The sequence below is a fragment of the Nyctereutes procyonoides genome, unplaced genomic scaffold (assembly GCF_905146905.1).
Source record: "Nyctereutes procyonoides isolate TBG_1078 unplaced genomic scaffold, NYPRO_anot_genome, whole genome shotgun sequence".
NCBI classification, from domain to species: Eukaryota; Metazoa; Chordata; class Mammalia; order Carnivora; family Canidae; genus Nyctereutes; species Nyctereutes procyonoides.
Genome location: NW_026575082.1, coordinates 26070367 through 26094577, shown reverse-complemented (window position 1 = coordinate 26094577; position 24211 = coordinate 26070367). Strand labels below are relative to the sequence as shown.

The following is a 24211-nucleotide window of genomic DNA, read 5'->3' as shown; positions in this document are numbered from 1 at the left end:
AGTGTTGGTTTTGTTAAAGTCAGTCTTAGCCGCACAGTTACAACTGAGTTTTGATGATGTGTCTTCATTTAAGAATGACAGTCTGTGATGGGCTGTTCTTATCACCTTGAAAGGGGCATAAGGAAAAATCAGGCATAACAGAAATATTCCATAACTTTGTTAGGGTGGTGGTTAAACCTGAATATATACATATGTCAATGAACTCTATCTGCCATTGATGCACTTCATTGTATAAAAAGTTATCACCTTCAAAAAAGTGATGGTAAAAAGACAGGTATAGACAGACACATAGATGATACATGGATGGATGGATAGAGAGATCTAGATAGATAGATAGATAGATAGATAGATAGATAGATAGATGATAGATAAATAGATGGATGATAGATGATAGAGATAGATGATAGATAGGTGATAGATGATTGATAGATGATAGATGATAGAAATAGATAGATGATAGATGATTGATAGATGATAGATAGATAGATAGATAGATAGATAGATGATAGATGATAGATAAAATGAAGCATCAGCTGACTGCAAAACTAAACTTATCCAACTAACAAACCATTCCCAATTTTCTAATTTTATGCCCAGGGTCAAGTTCCCGGGACTGAATATAATTTGTAGCCTTTATTTCATTCAGAAATTGCCGATACAAAATTCTAAAAGATTGGCCTGACAGCCAAGCCCTGCCAGCTGTTTGATCAGACAACATGAATTATTACCTTGACACAACTGTATGAAAGGCAAGCAACCTAATGTCCCCCAAATATACCGCTGCTGGAGGCAAGACATCTGGCTTCAGCAGAGAATTTCCAAGAATCCACATTCTCCACAGCTCTCTCTCCATGGCGTGGGAGGGACCCCAAAGCAAGGGGTAGGAAGTTCAAGAACATGCGAAGCAAATTCTCTATAGGCTGTTCATAGAGCAGAAAACATTTGTCTTCTTCCCTGTGCAAGGATATCCTGAAGGTGAGAGCCAAGCTAGACTGCCACTTATAAATCAAAATACCCCTTTTGTTTTTACCTAACAAAGAAGAGAAAGGAGAGAGAGAGAGGTTATAAGGTGTCATTCTTACCTAGTGGGACTATGAAAAAGAATGCCGCTGCTGACAAGTGCACAAGGTACATAAAGCGCACGGCTTAGAAGCAACAGGGCACACAATTAAGTACAATACGGGGAGAGCATGATTCTCCTCTGACAAGGTTGAATTGTTCAAACGAAGTCCTGGGGAGCACTGATATGAACACAGGAAAAATAAAGGAGAGCTAGAAGGGGATTCGGTTTCTAAATATCAGGTGTTACAGAGCAGAGGAAAAATACCCTAAAATAACTGTGTCTGATCAGCCCTTGATCATCCAAAGTAGTGGGAGAGAGGAATGCGCATTAATTCCGAAATAGCAGGTAATTAAGAAACAATTTATCTTTAATTTTAGAAGGCAGTTACACACAGGGACTCCCACACCCACCCACCCACCCCTTCACGCTCCCCCGGCCTTAACATTCCTCACACTTCATCGTATGGTTCACAGTGTGGGTTCTCACTGAAGGCAGGGGTGGGAAGAGCCGGCAACAAAAGATGTGCATGCATGTTCTGTGAGAATGTTTGCTGTTTTCTGAGCATAGATGGTGACAAATGACTTTAAAGTAGCTTAAAGAGAGAAGCGTCATTCATTAAAAATTATGTTCCTTTGCTCCTGAGCTAATACATGAAAACATTTATTTTGCTTTCACAAGGCAGCAGCTTCCTGGCTGCGCATGAGAAGGCATTTCTGTATCAGCTGCACCAAGTCTTCATCAAGGCACTTCTTGACCATCTAAGGGACCGTCGTTGCCTAACCCATCGAGTCAAGAGCGTCAATCTCATCAGGGATGCTACATCCTTTCAAAGGTCTAAAAAAAAGGAGGGGGAGGGTGCCTGGGTGGCTCAGTCAGTTAGGCATCCGACTCTTGATTTTGGTTCAGGTCTTCATTTCAGGGTGGTGAGATCGAGCCCCGCATCGAGCCCCACATGAAGCCGGTTTAAGATCCCCTCTGCCTCCTCCCAATTGCATGCACACGCTCCCTCTGTATTAAACACACGCACACTTCTGAATGTTAGCATGTAAATACTTAAATACTCCAGACATTTGGAAACATACATGTGTCTTCCCAGGGACATGAAGTACCTGATATTACAGTGTGTACACACCCATGTGTGCCTGGCACAGCACAAAGCACTCTACGTACGCCAACTCACGACCACTTCTTGAGGTAGGTACTATTACGCCATCACATTAATAGGCCAAATAACTCTCGTTCATAGAGGATACATAGGGGCACAAAGTCCAGAGATGGAACCAGAATTCAAACTCCAGTCTGTCTGAAACCTAAATCAAGTCCATGCAACTGCAGAGAGCAAATCCAGATCTTCATGCCCAACAGGACACCCGTCTAACTGAGACGTAAGAACACTGAAACCCAGGGATGCCTGGGTGGCTCAGGGGTTCAGCATCTGCCCTCAGCTCAGGGCATGACCCTGGGGTCCTGGGATCGAGTCCCTCATCAGGCTTCCCGCAGGGAGCCTGCTTCTCCCCCTGACTGTGTTTCTACCTCTCTTTCTGTGTCTCTCATGAATAAATAAATAAATAAAATTTTTAAACAAAAAAAAAGGAAAACTTTGGCCAAAAGAGGTTAATTAACTAAGACCTGTCATGTAAGACTGTGGCTGGTGCCATATTTTTCTTCCCCAAATATAACTGGCTCAAAAGTGAGGAGTTCCAAAGTCTTTACCAGGCTGATGAATAAATGACACATGCATCACCACTGCACCAGCCAGCTAACGCAGAGGCCAACATAGCCAGGCCTGCAGTCTGATTCCAGAGACTCACATTCGACCCTCTCACTACAGACGACTGGGTTCAAGGCCTGACTCCACCTAAGCTTATAATCTTGTATGCATCACCTAAAACACAGTCCTTCCTGAGGTATTTCCCATTGCACTGCCCATCCTGGGTCTTTCTGCCTAAACATAGAGACGGGACCCTTCTGCAGATATCAGCAGCTCTAGGTCTCCGCAGTCACCATGGCAGGAAGACCTCCAGGAACACAAATCACCACATGGGGGATGTTAGATACCCCCACCGACTGCTCATCGACACAGGGCAGAAGCAGTAGCTGTCAACCCGGACTGCACATTAGATTCATCAAGGGAGCTGCTAAAAATCAGCAATTCCCAGGCCCACTTCCCGACCAATTAAATGAGAATCTCCAGAGATGGGGTCTTGGCATTGGGATTTTTTTTTTAAGTTCCCCAGATTATTTTATTGAATCCAGTGTTGAGAGGACCTGAGCTAAAACACTGGTCAAATCCATAGTTGAGCACTGGGATTTCACAGAAGCCAAATAATGAAGTAAACACTTTGAAATAATACTTCCCCGTGTACTATATTTCTGATTTTGAAAGTCCTAACTCCCAAATTAAATGCTAGCATGCTATTTATAGATTTACAAAGCATACACATATATACACACCTATGTAGGCTGTAATATTACTATGTGAGAGCATTATTTTCACATTGCTACAGTCCCATGCTCTATACATCAGATTTTCTCATAAAATCAACATCAACGTGTCGGCTGTACTTCCATCCAACCACCACACTGACGCACGCACATGCTCTTACTTCACGCTGCTGCGCTATGAGGCCAGAATCTCACCTTTGTATCTTTCTAAGATTGAAGAACATGAGAAGTTTTTTGAGCTGCTGACAAACGAAAATGTCTAGACTCTAGTTACAGTCACATATTTGAACCAAGAAAATAAATGCCTTAAACCCTGCTGGTTTCCTATTGTCATTTAAATTGGAACATTTTAATTTTTATAGCAACTTCTGCTGGATTTTTATATAAGCTTGTGTTTAATAATTTTTCGTGTGTCACATGAAAAATTTAACGTGCACAACTGAAAGAAAAAAGGCAATGGTATTAAGATATTTAAAATAAGTTGAACATTCCTTCCACGTTTTTCTGGATGACTTGCTACCATAAATTACACCTTTTTGCACTATGCCATTTGTTTCCCCCAACTGTTTCTATATGGTGCAATAATTACATGCTCTATTGAATTCAAAAGGGTTGTTGAAAGGTTAGGTGAACAGAGAAAATGAAAGGAAATGTAAAGGAAAGCTGCAGTTTGCTCTCTATTGGTACATAAATAAAGATAAGTGAACAGGGATTTCTTGGAAAGGAAGGAAGATACCATGATTCTGTTCAGATTATATTGTATGCAGACTCTATGTTAGAAGACATGCATCTAAGCCACCTGAAAAGCAGTGTAATTTTGTCATGTCCGTTTTTCCTTGCATAAGCAATAGAGTATCACAAAATGATATCAGAAAATGTGCTCGAATACCATCCTAGTCGCATGTAAGAACAAATGAGCAGTATTATATACTATAAAAACCAAAGATAAAAATAAAGACGATTGGATGGTCTGTCTTGGTAGAACTCTTAGCAATTTTAATACAAGCACATCCCTTATAATACTTAGTATCTTAGTGGTTTAAAGCTGAGAAGGCTGATAAAGCTTATCTAGTGCAAAAGCCAGTAGATGCCAACAAAACCTCAGGAACCGACACACACAGATTCAGCTTCTTTTTTATTTTTTTTTAATTTTTTAATTTTTTTTTAATTTTTTTACAGATTCAGCTTCTAAATCACTCTCTGACCTCCACTGGTAGGGCAAAGAATGGATGTGCTTCCTTGCACTCTGCACATACTGTGCTTTGGGAACCACCTTCCAAGGTTGCCCTTGGTGCTTTTTTCCCCTGTATCTAAACCTGGCATATGGAAGGAGGTGCCGATGAGAACGGAGGAACACACCCACACATTATGATTTGCTCTGGACCTCAGCTCCCCTATGAAGAAGCTAGTATACTCCAAATGCATTTATGCTGAATTTCTAAATAGATTCCTGATAGAAAAAGAACTAAAATTATCTCACTGCCAAACAAAAGGTTTCTGCATTGAAATGTGACAGCTCATTGCTCAAGCAGCTTGTTGCCAGAAGGATACACACCGTTTCCAGCAGAAAATTGGTTTCGGGAACTTGCCCAACAGCCCAGACACAAAATCGACTTCCCTGGCTCTTTCCAACAGACCAGCACCACTGGGACTCACTCCTGGTCCGTTCAACAGAGCCTTGAATCTCCCTCAAATTTAAGAGCCCAAACTAACTCAACCAGATTATTCCTCCAATGCCAAAGACTGGCATTGCTTTCTGGAGCGTTTCTATTTCTCCAGTGATTTTACTCCACAGAATCGCTCATGACTACAGACAGCACTCCTTAATTAAGCCCCAACAGAGCTGAATTTAAGCTATCACCTGAGAAAATATATTCCACCATTACTCAGGAATGCAGTTTGCCACTACTGGGCGTGAATCACTTAGCTCTATTAAACATATAAGTTTCCCTACAGTTCTATGCCATTATTCGCCTTCATAAATGCACATGTGTCCTTCATAGTTAGCATTTGAATATAAATAGAGAAATTTACGATTTGGTAATGTTTTCAAAGATGGACACTCACATTTATTTTTGTTTTTAAAACTGCACCACTAGATGCAAATTTAGCAACCATTAAGCAGACTCTTCTCGTTTTATTGATTTAAAAAAGGAGACTCAGAGAGGCCATCTGCTTTGTTCCAATCATGCAGCCATCTAGAGCAGAACCAGCGCCCAAATCCAGCTCTGCTACTTCCTTATACCTCCGTTCAAGGAACAGAGGAAGCACATGACCAAACAGAAATGCAGATTCCCCCACGGAAAACACGATGTCTTTGCAGGTGACTCCTGGGCACCTGTCAGAACCTGCCAAAGAAACAAGTCATCTTTCCATCTGAAGGGAAGGAGACAACCTAAAAAATGAATGACTCATGAGAGATCCCTGCTCCAGCCCCAGCCCCCCATAAAACTGTTACCGGTTTTTTTTTTTTTTTTAGTTTTATAGACATATATTACTTTAAAGAAAATGTGAAACGTAAACTCCATGTGTACAAGTTAAATAAATCAGGAGGCATGGTTTATTTGGAAAAAAATGTATTTTTTTTTAAATCTTTGCTTTACTAAACTTTTCACTACAGTTTTCTCCGATATAATGACCTCCCTTATGATTAATAAATATTCTATTCAGGTCCAACTTTCTGGGCCATTTCTACTGCATTAGGCAAGGTACGCCTTTATACTATTGACTCCCCTGAATTTTTACTCCCTTTCTAATTGGAATTGGAAACACCACACAAAGTGTGAGGTACCCATAAACAGTGGTGAGCTGGTGCCAGCTCACGCCTCCCACAAGCAGCTATCGTGGGCATCTCTGCCAACCCTGCACTCACTGGTTAGGGAATCTGGTGGTTGATCCTAATGGACAGGTGCAGGATGACACAGGGGAAGTGTGAAGACAAACTTGTTTAGTTGCTTAGAACAAAAAATAAAGGATCACACAGAAAGGGCCCAGGGCTTTTATGGGAGTCCACATAGCCCGGACCCTGGACCTGAGCAGCTTATCTCCCTACACAGAAAAAGAAAAGGAAAGGACACCCCACTCTGGAAGGGAAGTTTAGGGAAACCATTCTAATGCCTCAGGTTCTATGCCAGTCTCAGCGCCCATGCCCCTCAATGCACCCGAACCAATAGAGCGGTGATGGAGCCCAGGGGGAGCCCAGGCCGCAGTGGGCTGTGCATGCTGGCGCTTAGTGTCCACACACACACATCCAGAAAAGAGGAGTGACTTCGGCAGTCTCGCAACTACCATCTAGAAGCAAGAAAACCTGTGCAAATATATGCAAGAGGATAAATGGTCGTACCAACAAGGAAAAAAATGGTACTTTACACCTCTGGGCTGGCCTCATGAGGAGTTGTATCTGTTAAGTGGAACTAAGAGATGGAAAACATGAATAAAACCAGCTGCTTTGGCCTAATCATCCCAGACCTGTCCTCCTAACAAGTAAATCCCATTCAGCCTGAATAAGTTCATCCAAAGCCGTCATGACAAAGCGAATAACCGAGTCAGAAAACATGCAGGTCCGCCACCCACCTGGGGGTCGCGCTGAGGGTATCTGTGGATGGGAGCAATCACTGCGCTCGCAGCATGTTAATGACGGTATTAAACGAGGTTCTTTATTTTACTCTAGCAAAGAGTGGAAAGGATTTGTAATTAGCAGAGTCCTGATAAATTCCATATTACAACCTCAATCGGTGCTTATGTGGGGAAGAGCACATTTAGGGTCCATTTAGCATCGTCATATTCCTTAGGGGCTCCTTTGTGACCTTTATCCACCCAACCCGTGGGTAAGGGTGGCATGACTCTACCAAACATGACAATGGCCCATTTGCTATCCCCTGCTAAACACAACTGGCTTGCATTAATTAAAGACACAGCATGTGAGTCATCTAACATCCAAGGAATCTATGGCCAAGCCATCCAATTACTGTCCTAATGCTACTGTGCCTTTCCAAAATTCAGAGGACACACACGAACAAGAACAGGTTAAAATCATGACAGTTATTCAAACTGACTTTGCAACTGAACCAGAGAACTGTACTTAGTCACGTACGTGTGTGTGATACACTTGAATAGTCTATTTCATTCATGTAACCAAATATTTATTTTCTTATAACCCAATTCCTGAGGTATGAATAAAAGCTCTGAGAAAGATTTGTTTATCTTCTCATTATTAATATCTTTGACTCTAGTTTTTATCATTGGGGGTTAATGAAAGTATTTGGGACAGAAAACATTTTTAAATTTTACAAGATTTTTTTTAAAAATTTTTACAAGGTTTATTGGTCCAGTGTTTTTTAGAAATTATTATCTAATACATTTTATGTTGGGTTAATAGTGAAATATTTTGGCATTAAGAACAAAAGGAATTTTGCCTAAGGCTTTTCTCATTTGCAAAATGAACTAAAAAACAAAGCCCAACATTCTTCTTATTCCATTATCCCATTATGGGCTCAATCGGCCAATAAAAAGTATCCAGCTGAGTACAGGGACTGGGGTCCAATCTTAATTTATTCAGTTTGAATCCTTCCAATTAATCACCTCAGTTCAATAATTTCCAAATCTTATTTCATCTTGTCCCAGACAGACCCAACCTAAATGACGGTTTTGGAAGAAAGTGGCTGTTCTATCAGTCCGTTGAGAAATTTCCACTAGAAGATAAAAGGCCCGCAGATTGGATATGGAAATTTACAATTCCAAGAGAATTTATTGTGTCCTCCAATAATTTAGTTTTGCATCTGTGCCCCTTCTAGGCAGGATCCATCACAAGTCACCGAACAAAATACCAAATTCTCAAGCTCTCTGCAAGTATCCTGCAATTCATTTGCGTCGATTGTTTTTCTTTTTTTGTTTTGTTTTGTTTTTCATTTTTATATTAATATTTTTTAAAATAACATTCACTGAAGACCATTTAGAAAGCATACAGAAGCAAAAATAGAATGAAATTACTGATACTTTCCTTTTACTTCTATGAGATTTTGTGGGCATTCTGTTCTTCACTATATCAGTCCTCCCTGCGTCTGCGTGTGCATGTAAAATATTCCAGAGAGCCAAGTGTTGGAATAGCTTGACCACATTACTCACTTTAGTCACATTAACCTATTTCTATCCATCACACCAAGACCATATCTGGTCTCTGTTTTAGAATATTTTGAGCTTGGAATCCTACCTTAAGCTCATGTTATTGGTTGCTTCCTACACCCCATAAGTGTCAATGAACTTCTTGCCTGGATCCTGACCTCTTTACTTCTAACATCTCCAGAGGCTTCTAGCTAACACTTTGTTTCCATCTGTGAGACCTGTCAGGCGTGCCTTCCTCACTGGACACCTGGCCCCTTTTTGGTATTATCTTCTACTCTGTTCCACGCTCCCCTCTGGTCTTCAACTTCCAACCCCACCAGGGCTTCCTGCCTACATTTGCTTTCATTCCACTTGGATATCTTTGTCTCTTGCTAGGTTTCCTAACATTGCCATTTTCTTTACTGGATGTTCCCAAATGTGTCTTCCTAACATTCTGGTGTCAGCTCTGTTGGCCTGTCCTATGCTCCACTACGAGAAGCCCACTTCTGACTCCCGATACGTCTCCATAGTCTATGAAGAACTCTGTGCCTTCAGCCTCTGAAGCCTAAGGAGATTTCCTACCCCTTTCTTTCTGAGCTCAGAGTGGGATCCCTTTTATAGAACAGTATCTTCAAGCAGGTACCTGCATATTCAACTAGGTCAGGCTTTATGCAGTTATAAAACAAGCATAACTTTCATTCTTTTTTTGTAAGGATTTTATTTATTCATGAGAGACACACAGAGAGAGGCAGAGACTTAGCAGAGGGAGAAGCAGGCTCCCTGCAGGGAGCCTGATGTGGGACTCGATCCCAGGACCCCAGGGTCACACTCTGAGCCAAAGGCAGACGCTCAACCGAGTCACCCAGGCATCCCTCATAACTTTCATTCTTGGAAACCAAAGCACAGATGCACATGCTCATCCCAGACAGGAAAGACTGCTGTATGATTTACATGTTCAGGGAGTATGACATCCTTCAACGTTATGTTCTGAGGTTGACCCTCTAGTCCTCTATTCTTACCCTGAGGCCATGCCCCAACTGCTTTCCCAACTCCAACACTAACAATTACCATTATGGAAGAAGTTTGCGTGTTTGTTATCCGTAAGCTGTTATTGCTTCCTCCTGGTTGAATATCGCTACTTTAAACTCACAATCAAAGCTGTTGTGAAAAAATCGAAGTCCAAAACTTGGACCTCTCAAAAGTTCCTATTTCTTCTCTGATCCTTCATGAAGCACTCGGCTACATTATTCAGAACACCCAAAGCAACAATCAGGAAAGAGTAAACAAGGCAGTAAACTTTCAACTGAAAGGCAAGAGGCAAAAGGTCCAGGCAGGCAGACCAACAGAGCACCGGCTACCATCCCCCTTCCTGGTTAAAGAATCACTCCAGCAACGCTCTCCCCTCTCCTACATCTCTTCTCTCTAATGAGTCATTCCTAGCAACTTGAAACAAAGAGTGATGATTTCTGCTTCCCTCCTCCCCTTAACAACTCTCTGCTTTCAAAACAACACCCCCCCCATACACACACAGACTCAGAATACACACTATTCAGTGCACATCTAGCTACTTGTAAGAATAAAAACAAGACTGGACATGAAGATTTATTCTATGTTCCTTTCCTTCTCTTCTAGAGGACAAAATACACAGCAAGTTGGAAAATCATACTAAAGAAAAAAAACTAAAAACCATATTGGGGACACCCACTCCCCACTCCCTACTGTAACCCCAAGGGGAGAGTGGATGCCTAAGAGAATCTCCCCAGAAGTGTGAGGGTGATTCTAGATGGAGAGGATTGCCGACCACTTCTGTAGTGAGTAGCAGACCTAGAAGTAAGCCGATGCTGGACAAGCCCGGGAAAAGGGTCAGCAGAGAGGAGAAGGAACAAGTAAACATCACCTCTGGTTTCCTAAGCAGCAAGTCTGAGGGACGGGGGATTTCTAGGTTTTTTGTGAACTTAGAATAGGCACATGAAAGTATCTAGTAAGATGATTCAGCTTGCTTTCTCCAAAGGAGGCCAGCCCAAAGAATGAAGAGGTCTCTACAGGCATCCTCATGAGAGTGACATTGTCTTTAAACCCTATGTGGCCATCCCTGACATACCACCATGACGCTCGGGGGTCAGGACAAGCTGGGAGTCCCACTACTTCCTTAAGATCATCCAACTTTTGGATGATCATTCAAAATGTTTCACTGTAGAGGCACACACTGTAGGTTTCAAGCAGATGCAGCATATTCATGTCCGTCCACGGGAAGGCTGTCATGCTGATGAGCAAGACCACCATGATGCACAGGGCCATTCAAGGGCATCTGGAGAGACTGCAGCCTCACATTGGTGGAATGGGGGCTTTGTGCTCACCAAGGAAGACCTCGCTGAGTTCAGGGACATGCTGCTGGCCAATAACGTGCCAGCTGGTGCCATAGCCCTGTGTGAAGTCACTGTGCCAGCCCCGAACACTGGTCCGGGGCCCAAGAAGGCCTCCTTCTCCAGGCTTTACTCCGCCACTAAAATTTCTAGGGGCACCACTGAAATCCTTAGTGAATTGCAGCTGATAAAGACTAGAGACAAAATGAGAGCCAGCAAAGCCACACTGCTGAACAGGCTGAACACTTCCCCCCTCCTCCTTTGAGTCAATCATCCAGCATGTGGGTGACAGTGGCAGCACCTACAACCCTGAAGTGCTTGACATCACAGAGGAAACTGCATTCTCACTTCCTGGAGGGCGTCCACAACGTTGTCAGCGTATGTCTACAGGTAGGTTACCCAACCGTTGCGTCAGTGCCCCTTTCCATCATTAATAGATACGAGCAGGTCTGGCTTTGTCTGCAGAGGCTGGTGACACCTTCCCACTCACTAAAAAGGTCAAGGCCTTCCTGGCTGACCCATCTGCCTTTTTGGCTGCTGTCACCATGGCCACTACCCCCACTGCCGCACCTGCAGCTGCCGCAGTCGCAGCCAAGTCTGAAACAAAGGAAGAGTCGTAGGAGTTGGAGGATGATGCAGGATTGGTCTCTTTGGCTAATCACAGAAAAGCAATCAACTCAGCCAACTTTATTTGTGAAACAAGAAAACAAAGGCTTACTTCTCTTAAAAAAAAAAAAAAAGAATGAAGAGGACCACATTAGCAAAAACTTGAAAAGAGGAGAGGGAAAGCAATGCTGCCTCTACAGGACCCCCTGCATTATGCTACAAAGGTACCAGTTGGACACAGAATGTGTCATCCACCATGACACACAAAAGAGCCAATGTTGCATGTCCACGGGTCTAGAGAGTCAGCTATGGACAACAATAGGTGGGCGGCACTGGCATCTGGGCAAAACCGATACTGAATGAGTGGACCAGCCTTTCTGAGGCCACCCGTATGCTATATAAATACTGCAACTCCCTCCCTTCCCTCCACTGCCAGGAATGGAATCACGAGCCCAGTGAAACAAAAGCAAGACCATGAGTAGGGAAAAGAGAAGACTGGGAGATAGAGCTGGAACAGCTGAGATAATAATATGCAAATCTGACTATTTAGACACCAGAAACATTTAAAATGTAGTTGACTAGAATACATAAAGGTTGAGAAGCTGTTTGCTACTGCCACGTGAGAATACTGGTTTAAGAAGGTGGTTCTATTAAAGCCCACATCAGGGCAGCCCAGGTGGCTCAGCGGTTTAGCGCCGCCTTCAGCCCAGGGTGTGACCCTGGATCGAATCCCACATTGAGCTCCCTGAGTGGAGCCTGCTTCTCCCTCTGCCTATGTCTCTGCCTCTCTCTCTGTGTCTCTCATAAATAAATTAAATAAATAAATACATAAATAAATAAAAATAAAGCCCACATCAGGGTCCGCACTCAGCGTGGAGTCTACTCAGGACTCTCTCTCCCTCTCCCTGCTTACACAGGTGCTCTCCCCTTCCCCATCTAAAATAAATGAATGAATAAAATATTTCAAATAAACAAAAATGCAGGACTAAAAGTCTGTCATACAATCTGGCTTCAAAAATCAAAGAGAATTTTTTTAAATGGCTTGTACCAGCCAACTTTACATTTAAGGTATGAGTTTCTCTTACAATGTAGAGGATGGTCTGTAAGTTACAAAACGAAACAAAGCAAAACCAAAAAAGCAAAAACAAAAACACCTCAGTTCTCAACAGAGTTTGCTTAAAAGGGCATCAGGCCCACGGAGGCTCATCTGCTTAGACCAAGACTCCTCGCACTGTCCGCCCAATTACTAACACTTCCCTACTGTTTATTACAAAACCCTACCATAGTATCAAGGTTCTGTTGACAACATCAGGCTTTTTGTGCCCACAGATGTTTACATGCAGAAATGAAACATCTTAAAATTTCTTCTAATTTATTTATAAAGATATTTCTGCCACTAACAAAATCCAGTGTATATATCAAAATGCAAATGATAACATTTAGCCAAGTGTGTAATCTGAACAAAGAAAAAGAAGCTCTAGAGACACTGACAAGCCAAACTAACACCGGCATAAGGAATCTTGATATTTGTGCTTTTTGTATGACTCCCCAGTACAATTACAAAAGGGTTGAAAGATAACAAATTACTGAATCCCATTTTAAAATGAATTAGAATCTTAATCTCCATTGTAACTTGCCAAGATTTCCAAGAAGATATTTAACTACACTCCCACTTGGCCTCATTAAATTTCATATAAATGTGTTTACCATCACAATTGTACAACTTCGAGAATATTGCCTTATAAATATTTTATCAACAAGAAGTACTAGAACTCCCCCACCCACTGACTATGAGAAAACAAAACTGTCTTTCTCAAGTTGGAGAGAAGAAAAATTTCCTTATATATCCACAAGTTTTGACAAATGTGAGGAATTTATCTTGAGTCATTATGAAGGAAAGCTTCTAGATTCCAAATGGAGAAACCTGTGAAAGACATTAGTTCCTCTTGAGCTTTGAGGATTGAAACCCGGCCTGTTATTTTCTGACCCCAATCTTCATAACCTCTAGATGATTCAGCTATTGTAAATTGAGATGCTACAGTGATTATGGATGTACAGAGATGTTAGAAACTGGACATATTTTATTCCTGTAGTTAAGAGCTTTAAAAAATAATGGTACCATCCTACTTTCCAACACACATGTAAAACCGTCAGTAACTGTCTTTATCTCAGTTTGCATTTCAGGATTTGAAAGTACTTGAGGGTCCCCTGGGTGGCCCAGGTGGTGAAGCACCTGCCTTCAGCTCAGGTCATGATCTCAGGGTCCTGGGATCCAGCCCCCCATGGGCTCCCCCTGCTCAGCGGGGAGTCCACTTCTCCCTCTGCCCCTGCTGCTCCCCATTCTCACACTCATTCTCTCACTCTCAAATAAGTAAAATCTTAAAAAAAAAAAAAAAAAAGCTATTGAGCTCATCATGGTGTTAACTTAGAGGAAAATGAGAAAGGGGCATTATTAATTATTTTAAAAGATAATACTTGTCAGGACGCTTGAGCGGCTCAGTTGGTTAAGTGGCCAACTCTTGGTTTCAGCTCAGGTCATGATCTCAGGATTGTGAGATTGAGCCCAGCATCAGGCTCCAAGCCCCTCTCCCTCTGCCCCTCCTGCTCTCTCTCTCTCCTCTCTCTTCCTAAAATAAATCTCTTTTAAAAATAAAATAAAGGGATCCCTGGGTGGCGCAGCGGTTTGGCGCCTGCCTTTGGCCCAGGGCGCGATCCTGGAGACCCGGGATCGAATCCCACGTCGGGCTCCCGGTGCATGGAGCCTGCTTCTCTCTCTGCCTGTGTCTCTGCCTCTCTCTCTCTCTCTCTGTGACTATCATAAATAAATTAAAAAAAAAATTTTAAAAATAAAATAAAAATACTACCCATCTCTGCCCTACACTGAATTCTTTGAACCCTATTTCAAAGACTAAGTAAATGGTCCATAAGCAAATGGATAACCTGATGGCTACAAATCACTTTCTACCTCTAGAATCTTAAAAAAAAAAAAAAAAGATAATGTTAATGGTTCAGAAAAAAAAATAAAATAAAAATTGATGCCTGTTGAAGTGTGTTTTAAATCATTTTCAGAAATAACCGGCAGAATAATGGATCTAAATGTTTAAGCCAAATTAAATTGCCTACAAATGATCAGAAATCATGGTTGCCATGGTTTCAGGTGCCCAGAATATGGTGTATGGACTAAACAGTGCCTAGCAGCAAAAAATGCCTGTGTATTAAGTGCAAACCACACAAAATAATAATAATAATAATAATTATAGTGTTCTCAGGCATCTGAAATCTTTCAAAAATAACAATAATAATGATTAATAATAATTTTTTGAACTGTCAGCTGATCTTACCCACTAGTGTGACAACAATCACTTATCTCCATCCTGGGTTCTCAGGCTTATCGCTGCACCATAACCCCAACTCTCTGGCTGTTTAGCAGAGAAGGAAATGGCCTTGTGATCATGATGAAGAAAGTCACATGTAGCCTCTGGTGTGACAGGTATTTTTTTTTTAAGATTTTATTTTGAAGCGATCTCTGCCCCCGACATGGAGCTCGAACCCACAATCCTGAGGTCAAGACTCATATGCTCCACCAACCAGCCAGACACTGCCTTACAGGTATGCTTAATGCTCAAAAATAAGCTCTTGACTTGTTACAAGTTGCTTAAAGTTACTTTCCCCAAAAATCTAAAACTCCATGGTGCCTTTAATTTTTGTTTTAGTTTCTGTTTTTCACTAAAGCAGATCTGTGTTTTCCTTTATGTCCTCCATCCAACTCCAATATGGAGTTTTTATGGATTTCAAATCAGTCGGTGAATCAGTCAATGGTCAAGCAACACTATGTCAGACACTATTCAGACACTGAGGTTACAAAATAAATTAGACAGTCTCTTGCTTTATAAGAGGTTGGTTTGTCAGCCCCATGATTAAACTGAGTTATTTCTAATATTTCTAATATTATTTCTAATAAGTGTAGTAAAGCTATGGTAAAAATATGGACACCATATTCTGCACAGAATCAAAGAAAGCCAGGAATATTCCTTGAGTTATGTGTCAGTCAGTAGTGGGAATCAGCCAAGTGCCAGGGGAGCAGGAAAGAATTCTACTTATAAGGACAGCAGAAATGTTGGGTTTATGTGTCCAAGGAATTGTAACACTAAAAGCCACTAGAGAGCACAATACGTCAGGTGAGGAATGGCAAGGAAGCAATTTGCAGCAATATGGGCAGAGCAAGATCCTAGGTCTCTGTGTGTTAGCTGAGGTTAGCAGTATGGACTTTATTCTGGAGGTAATATGGAATCACTGAACAATTTTAAGTAGAAGAACCATGTGGTCTGATTTGTCTTTCGGATAGATGCCTTTGGAGGACAAATCTGAAAGGAACAAAAGCGAAAACAGACCATTTGGGAGGCTATTTGTGATGGTTGATTTTATGGGTCAACTTGACTGGGCCATAAGGTGCCCAGATAGTTGGTCAAACAGTATTCTAGGTTTTTCTATGATGGTGTTTTGGGGTAAAATCAACATTTAAATGGGTGGACTTGGGTAAAGCAGATGACTTCCATATTGTGTGTGGCCTACATCCAGTCAGTTGAAGGCCTGAATGGAATAAAAAGGCCAATCCTATAAGGGAAGGGAGAAGAAATGTGTGGGAAATATCAGAAAGGGAGACAGAACATAAAGACTCCTAACTCTGGGAAACGAACTAGGGGTGGTGGAAGGGGAGGAGGGCGGGGCGGGGTGAATGGGTGACGGGCACTGAGGGGGGCACTTGACGGGATGAGCACTGGGTGTTATTCTGTATGTTGGTAAATTGAACACCAATAAAAAATAAATTTATTAAAATAAATAAATAAATAAATAAATAAATAAATAAATAAATAATAAAATTAAAAGGCCAATCCTTCCTCAAGCAGGAGAGAATTCCCCAATCAACTGCCTGTGGTCTTCCATCTGCAACATTGCTTCGTCCTACTTGATGGCCTCAGAACTAAAATACTAGCTATTCCTAGGTCTCCTGCACCACCAAATGTTGGGCTTACCAGCCTCTGTAATGACATAATCCAACCCTTTCTAATAAGTCTAGCTAGCTAGCTAGGTATCCAAATATCTATCTTCTATTGGAGATCTATAGATACAGATGTACTTTCTGCACATACAATTCTATTTCTCTGGAAAACACTGACTAATACACTATTGTGGCCGAGAACCACAAAGGAGGGGCTCAACTGGGAGTAGTGATAATAAAGCTGGAAATGAAAATGATTTAAGAAGGAAAATCAGTGGCTCTAATGACTAAAATGTGGGGGTTTCAAAGGAGGATAGGAGTCAAGGGCCATCACTTAGCTTATGTGCCCAGGTACATGACTGTACCACCAACTGAGGTAAAGATCCTAAAGGAGGTGAGGGCCCAGGCAGGTACAAGTAGTTAGTACAAGACATGTTAAGTTTGAGGTGCCCTGAGCATCAGAGTTGGGTATTTGAGTCCAGAGCTCCAATGAGAGTTTGAGGCTAGAAATGCAGATGTGCAAGGCATCTTCTATCATTTAGAACCACATACAAGACTAAATAAGATCACCGAAGAAAAGGATGAGCAAGGAGAAAAGTAGTAAGCCAGCAGCAGAACTTTGAGAAACACCCATATTTAATGGATGGGCAAAGAAATTAGGCCACAGGGAGTCTTATACAAGAAATGTCAAGAACCATAAAGAGTCAAGAGTTTACCCAACTTGCAAAGTAACAATTTAGCCGGCCATAGTTTCAGGGGTGCTGGCAGGAGACATAAACTGGGTAGGTCAAGATGAAGGACTTTATCACTGACAATGGTAGAAGTAGGTCATGTTCTTGCACCGGTCTCCCCAGTACCAATTCCCGCAGGGTGGTGCTATGCTACATCTCTTCTTTCTCCCCTAAGAAAAGGGTTGAAGAAAAGAAAGAGCCATTAAGAGTTGTGAGAAAAAGTCATTATAGGCAGTAAAGCTAGAAAAGCTGACCAAAGGGAATAGGCCCACTCCAAGATGACCAGAGTCACTTCCCGCCACAGACCAGAGCCATGACATGCACCAAGCAAAGCGGTCACCTGTTGATTCTCTATACAAACTACTAGTGGGTCTAGATCATTGAGAACCAACCAAAATCTAACCATCACAGGAAGACAGCCTACATTTAGGTACAGCGGTATCGAGGGATGGTGATGAATCTTAACTAGGAAAATTAAAACTCTCACTTCCTTCCTTTACTAACTCACCGCATCCCCGAGCCACAGTTCAACAACATACTCCCATGGAGGGCAAACAAGCAAAAGATCAAATCTCTGTGTTGAGGAAAGCTCGTCATCAGATATTCTAAGTTCAGTGGTGCAGGTTATTGCAGTGCGGAGGACGGACGTAAGCTTTCTTGGGCAAGGGGTTCTCTGGAAAAGTACTTACAAACTTGTTTGGGAGTTTCAAGCATGCTTTAACCCCACAAGTACCTTTAATTACTTAAGCATATGTGTTTTACGGTTCGCTAAGGAAGTTATGATCTCTGGGTACAGCTTTATAAATTTGGGGTGCCTCAAAAACCGTACTGTGTTGCAAAATATGGCACCTCTATGGAGATCCAAACAGTTCAAAAAAAAAAAAGGAAAAAATTTAAAAATTTAAAAAAAATTTAAAAAAAAGGATGCCTCAAAAAGGAGAATCTAATTGTGGGTATATACCCCCCAAAATATATATTTTATATATCTGTACATACATATTTTTAATTACTTGAATTACATTTGTCTTTTTAAAACAATGTTAGTTATTAAGACAGCAAAGTCACTCACATACCCCTCAGACCAGTTTTCATACAAACATGTGGTATATAAAGAGATCACTCGTAGTTTCAAGGCTCCTGTGAAAGAACATAACCAGCCACACAAATCAATTTTAACAGTAGTTCCAACACCCGACACTTCAATTATGGGATTTTTACACTCACACAAGTCTTTCATGATCCCTTTATGCCTATGCTTCATAATGGATTTGCCCATCTCTCGAAACCCAGATCAGGATCTGCCTGCCCTGACATCACATCTCATTCACCACTCCCACCCTCACAGAGCTCGGCCCTCTCTACGGAAACGTTCCTAAGTCTGTCTATCATTGTTCTTACAGTGCTGTGTGGTCATTCATTTGCTCAAGCACTTGTCTCCCCAACATTCTTTTTAGCAGGCTGAGACTATTATACAGCTCTAAAGAGGATGGGAGAGCAAGTACAGGATCATTTTCAAACTTAATAAGCCAAATCAAGACATTCCAGTGAAAAGGAGCCCTGCCATGAAAAAAAAAAAAAGGTTTTAATTAGGGTTTTTTTCCCTCCAATAGTCAGCATTGTTCCCTCTTATCCTGCCCCATTTTAAATCTGTTTTTTTGGGGATGCCTGGGTGGCTCAGTGGTTGAGCATCTGCCTTCGGCCCAGGGTGTGACCCGGGGGTCCCAGGATCGAGTTCCCCATTGGGCTCCCTGCATGGAGACTACTTCCCCCTCTCCCTGGGTCTCTCTGCCTCTCTCTCTCTGTGTCTCTCATGAATAGATAAAATCTTTAAAATAAATAAATAAATCTGTTTGTTGTTGTTGTTGTTGTTAATTTGTTTGGGATGGAATGCAAAGCAAACAAGCATTAAACACTATAACTTTATCCCAAGAGAAACGGAATAGAAGCTCAGGAATAGGACCATCCACTTTGATAATATGGTGAGACCACTGATCAATTCAGTGGTACAGGCTGCTGGATATTCTGGACTCCAGAATTAGTTGCCAATCCAGACCTCCCAGAATCAGGTAAAGAGGCCTGCTGCGTCTCAATGCAATTTCAGAGGCTTTGAGCAAAAACCGACAAACCCAACAACCACAGAATCACAAGTAAGAGGCTGATAGTCTGGAGGCAGAGGCAGAAAAATCTTAGAAGTTATTAAGGTCTTTGTTAATCAATCAAGAAAGAAAAAAAAACACATTGAATTCTTACTAATAATTCAATTCCTATCAATACATATCAATTTTTACTAGTCATTCGGGTTGGACGCTTATTGGTCTACTTAAAATGTAAAATTAAAATTAGTTAAAATGTAGAACAAGACTGCACTTGTGGAGCAGGTAACAGTGTGAAGCAGCACATAATCGATGCTGAAACCAGAGAGACAATATACGTGGGATGGTCCCGTGCGCTGGCTCATCCAGGACTGTTCTGGCTTATGCCTTTTGTCCATTTGTATGATAAATGATATGGTCCAGTGTCGTTCATAAGCCAGGATCTCCCCCCTTTAGGGTAATAATACGCACCGTTAATTCTTTACTGGGATAGGAAGAGAAGTAAGCCACCATTTTTTGCCTTTGGAAATGACACCTCGTAATTCGACATTACAGGAATTTTCCTGGTTTTTATTTTGTTTTGTTTTGTTTTGTTTTGTTTTGCGTTTGTTCTCCCATTAGAATCTAGATGCCGAAGACTGATTACTTTGGTTTTGTAGATATAGTCCAACCTTTTGAAGTAATCGGTGACACTCTTAGACAATACTTATGTCTCACACTTAAAAAACGACAAACCAGTATCTTGGAGCAAAAGCAGAGATGAAAACAAGTGAATTTTACTTTTCAGTTTAGTCTTTTCTGCAATGTTTTAATTTTTTTTCCATGTGAATGAACCGTCTTTGTGTTAAAAGTAATAGTATTTGGGTGTTTTGTTTTTTTTTTTAATTGTGTGACTGTGTTATCCTTGTAATAGAAATATTTAAGCAGCAAAGACAGAATGAGGGCTGCCATCCCCACAATCGCCGGCTTGTTGGGAACACCCCTCTTGCAGAGAGCTGGAGTGCAGGCAGGCCTGGCCTAAACTGGCCAACGTGTCCGCGACCGGGACAAGTTCTTAGGGACACTGACGAGCCTGCCGGCTGAGCACACACAAGGCAACATGTGCGGCGGGGGTGGAAACGCTTTTATAGACTCTGTTTGTTGTTGTTTTATATTCACTTTAAAACCCTCAGGAAAGCAGGGGGAGGGATTAAAGGTTCATAATAAATTTTACAAGCCTGGGCAGTGAAGAAAAACTCCAGAGTGTTATGAAGTGTTAAATAAATCGAGTTGGCTCAACTTTCTGCCCCATTGTCGTGATGGCCTTTACACTTCTCACAATGTGGAGACAATTAGGTGTTAGCCTGGCTTGGAAAGATAAATGTCCAGCTTCCAGACAAGAGTGCTGATTTAGCATGTGTTCTGTGGGCCACAAAATTATTGTTCTAATCAATCCTGGCTTTCATGTTTGCACAAATGTGTATCAGTAAGAATAAAGATAGAAAGTGATGGAAAACTTAATTCCAAATGCGAATATTTCTATTTTCTCCCTCAACATTGAAGTTTTTCAGCAGGGATGGTCATAAAAGGACCCCAGAGGCAGTAAAGGACTGATACAGCTATTTTCAAGTGTCACTAAGAAGCTAGTGTTCTGTGTGTTTCAGACTCAATAATGGATACAAAATCGTAGTGTAAAATCATTTACCTATTTTGCTATATAAGTTGGTTTACCCACATGGACTTCTCCACTACCCATTATAACTCTCCTCATTACCTTAGAATTTTATGCATTATGGAGAAGTTGACAGTAGTAACTAAAGCAGCAGTCATCTTCTGCGGGTGGGATCTTTGCAGTTCCAACAAAGCCAGTTTGTTAAAGACAAAACACCACTGGCAGCCTCATGGGACATATCCTTAGACCTTTGAAAGTCTGCAAATCTGTGAATACCACTATCCAATACAGTTGCTCTCCTACGAAAAAAGAAAATAGAGCAATTTAAGCAACCCAAGACTTTTATTTTTGTCAAGGAGAGGGGCAGCAGGGCTGACCTGGATGTTTTCTCCATCACCAATACAATTCCAGTCAAAATCTTTCCCACAAAGGACTAAGTTATTTAAATGGTTATTTGTTGTGTTATCTTATTTATTTTTTTAAAAAAGTAGAAATCAATAAATCAAGTAAATTCAAAACTGGCTATTGGAGAAGACTAATAAAATAGACAAACTTTGGTAAGTTTAAATAAAATAAGAAAAACACACAAATAACAACATTTAGACAGGATCAAGAAAGATAAGATATACATAAGGAATATTATTTTTATTTCAGGATAATATAGTACAACTTTGTACCAATAAATTTGAAAATCTGGATATAAGAAGTGATCACCTAGGAAAATATTAACAAAATTAACTCAAGAAGACTTATTAAACTACATAGATCAATAAATGTGGAAGAAATCTTTTTAAGTAGTAAAAGATCTGCCCAATGGTTAGGATGCTGGCCCAAGATGCTTTTATAAGAAAGCATTACCAACTCCTCAAGGAACAAATAATTTATATTTTATATGAACCATGTAACATTTTTCCCCAGGAATATAAGAATGGCCAACATAGAAAATTCAGGCAGAAAATCTACTGATGCAAATCACTACATTAACAGATTAAAGGAGAAAAGAAAAATGACCCTTTCTTTAGAAGTGCTTAATTCAACATGAATTCTCAAATTTTAAGATACCTTATTGAGCAAGGAATAGAAGGAAATTTCTTAAATTTGATAAGTGACTTATAGCAGCAATTGATAGAAATCCTCACATTGAATGATGAAACTGAAGAAACATTCACATTAAAGTTGTTCTTCTTCTGCAACTCTACAGTGTTCTGTGTAACCTCTCCAAGGTTAATGACTTGTCATGAGTCTTTGTTTTGGACAATTATCGTACTTTATATGATTGAAGGTGTACAGCCTAAGTCCATGAGGACCACAGATAGAGAAATTCCTTGGGAGAATGAAAACAACAAATATATTTCCAAAAGAAATATTCAGAGTATCTAAATCTTGTGAAGATTGTTTTTTTATAAACCTGCTGAAGAAGCTCTAAATGTAATTCTCTGCTATAAAGTCATTGCAAAATTAAAGAAAACACATTTCCCTACATATATTGCTTGACAGGGGTATGAGTCAAATGATAATCAGTACAGTAAGAGGCATTTTAATGGCTCAAGTTCTATAGCAGCTCAGGTTAACTACAACATAAATTTATCTCAACGGACCTAATTCAGGGGAAATGGCATTACAGTAAGTGAATGGATCGTAAGCTCCACAGGCACTGTGCTTTCCATGGAATGGTTTTCATTGCTAACAGAGAACGCTGACTGCATTTGTTTTAATAAAAGTCTGTGACTTGTATACAAGTAGAAGGGCATTTTTTCAGTACATCAATTTTATCTGCTTTGGGATCTAGACTAAAGGCTATAGACTCAAAGAAAGACAACTTTCTGGGTCTTTGTGACACTGCATCTCTGAAATAAGTGCCACAAAAAGAAATACACAACAAAATAAATATAAATATTGGATTATAATCCAGAGTATAAAATAAATACCCGGGGGTCAATACTGACATAAACAAATTATTGAATAAATAAATGAGAAGGGAAAAGACAAATCTACCATGCAGAAGAATTTCAAATGACTTTTATAGATACTCTACACTCAGATGTGGAGCCTAACTCCCACCCGCTACATGTGGGCAACAGAAGTGACTTCCTTGGAATGAGTACAGTAAGAAAAAGAGAGACTGGGTTAGCCAAGTGATCAAGGTCAACATTACCAGTGATTAGGGTTGCTGATACTACATACCCTTCCTACAGGGTGATGAGAATGACACCTTACTCTGAGGTCTTCCTTCCAAGAACTTATAACCCCAGTCTGATCATAAGAAAAACATCAGATAAATCCCAATTCAGAGATATCTAAAAAATACCTGACCACTACCCCTCAAAACTATCAAGGTCATCAAAAATACAGGAAGTCTATGAAACCATCATAGTCAAGAGAAGCCTAAGGACATGTGATGTCTAAATGTAATGTAGTTCCTGGACAGGATCTTTTTTGACAGAAAAAGAACACAAGGTAAAAATGAAGAAAATCTGACAAAGAACATATCAACAATGGTTCCAAAATTATGACAAACGTACCATACTAATGTAGGACGTTAGTAGGGCAAACTAGGTATGGGGTTATGTGGTTATGGGAACACTGTACTATCTTTACAGTTTTTCTATAAATCTAAAATACACTAAAATCAAAGTTTATTTTAAAGCAACACAAAAAGAAAATACAGAGAATTGACCTATCTTCTTTTATATTCATTTCTGTAACAGCACCCAGTATATGAAATGATAAAGTAGAGCCATGGCACTCACAAGTTTAATACTAATTAGATACATGGTTAATAAATTAGCTGGGTACAGAATTTTAAATTGGATATCATTTTCTATCAGTTTTGAAGATGTTTCTCCATTGTCTTCTAGCTTCCGGCACTGCTGCTGTGATATTGACATCATTCTAATCTCTCTTTTTCTAAACACTCTATAAATTTGTAGAGTGCTCTTACTGTCCTGCTGTCCTGAGATTTCATGATGGTGAGCCATTTTGCAAGGAACTATATGAATCCTTCATGAAAAATTCATGCCCTTCCATTCTGGGTAATTTTTGTATATTAGTTTGTTGATTATCTCCCCTCCATTTCCTCTATTGTCTCAACTAGAATTCCTATTATTTTAGACTTTAGGTTTTCTGACCTGTTGATCTAATTTTATCTTATTTCTCTTAT

General features: G+C 40.6%; 1 pseudogene; it reads left to right on the top strand.

The window, feature by feature from the left end:
- Positions 1-24211, top strand: part of LOC129514507 (60S acidic ribosomal protein P0-like) — a 54147-nt pseudogene that overhangs the window by 7331 nt on the left and 22605 nt on the right.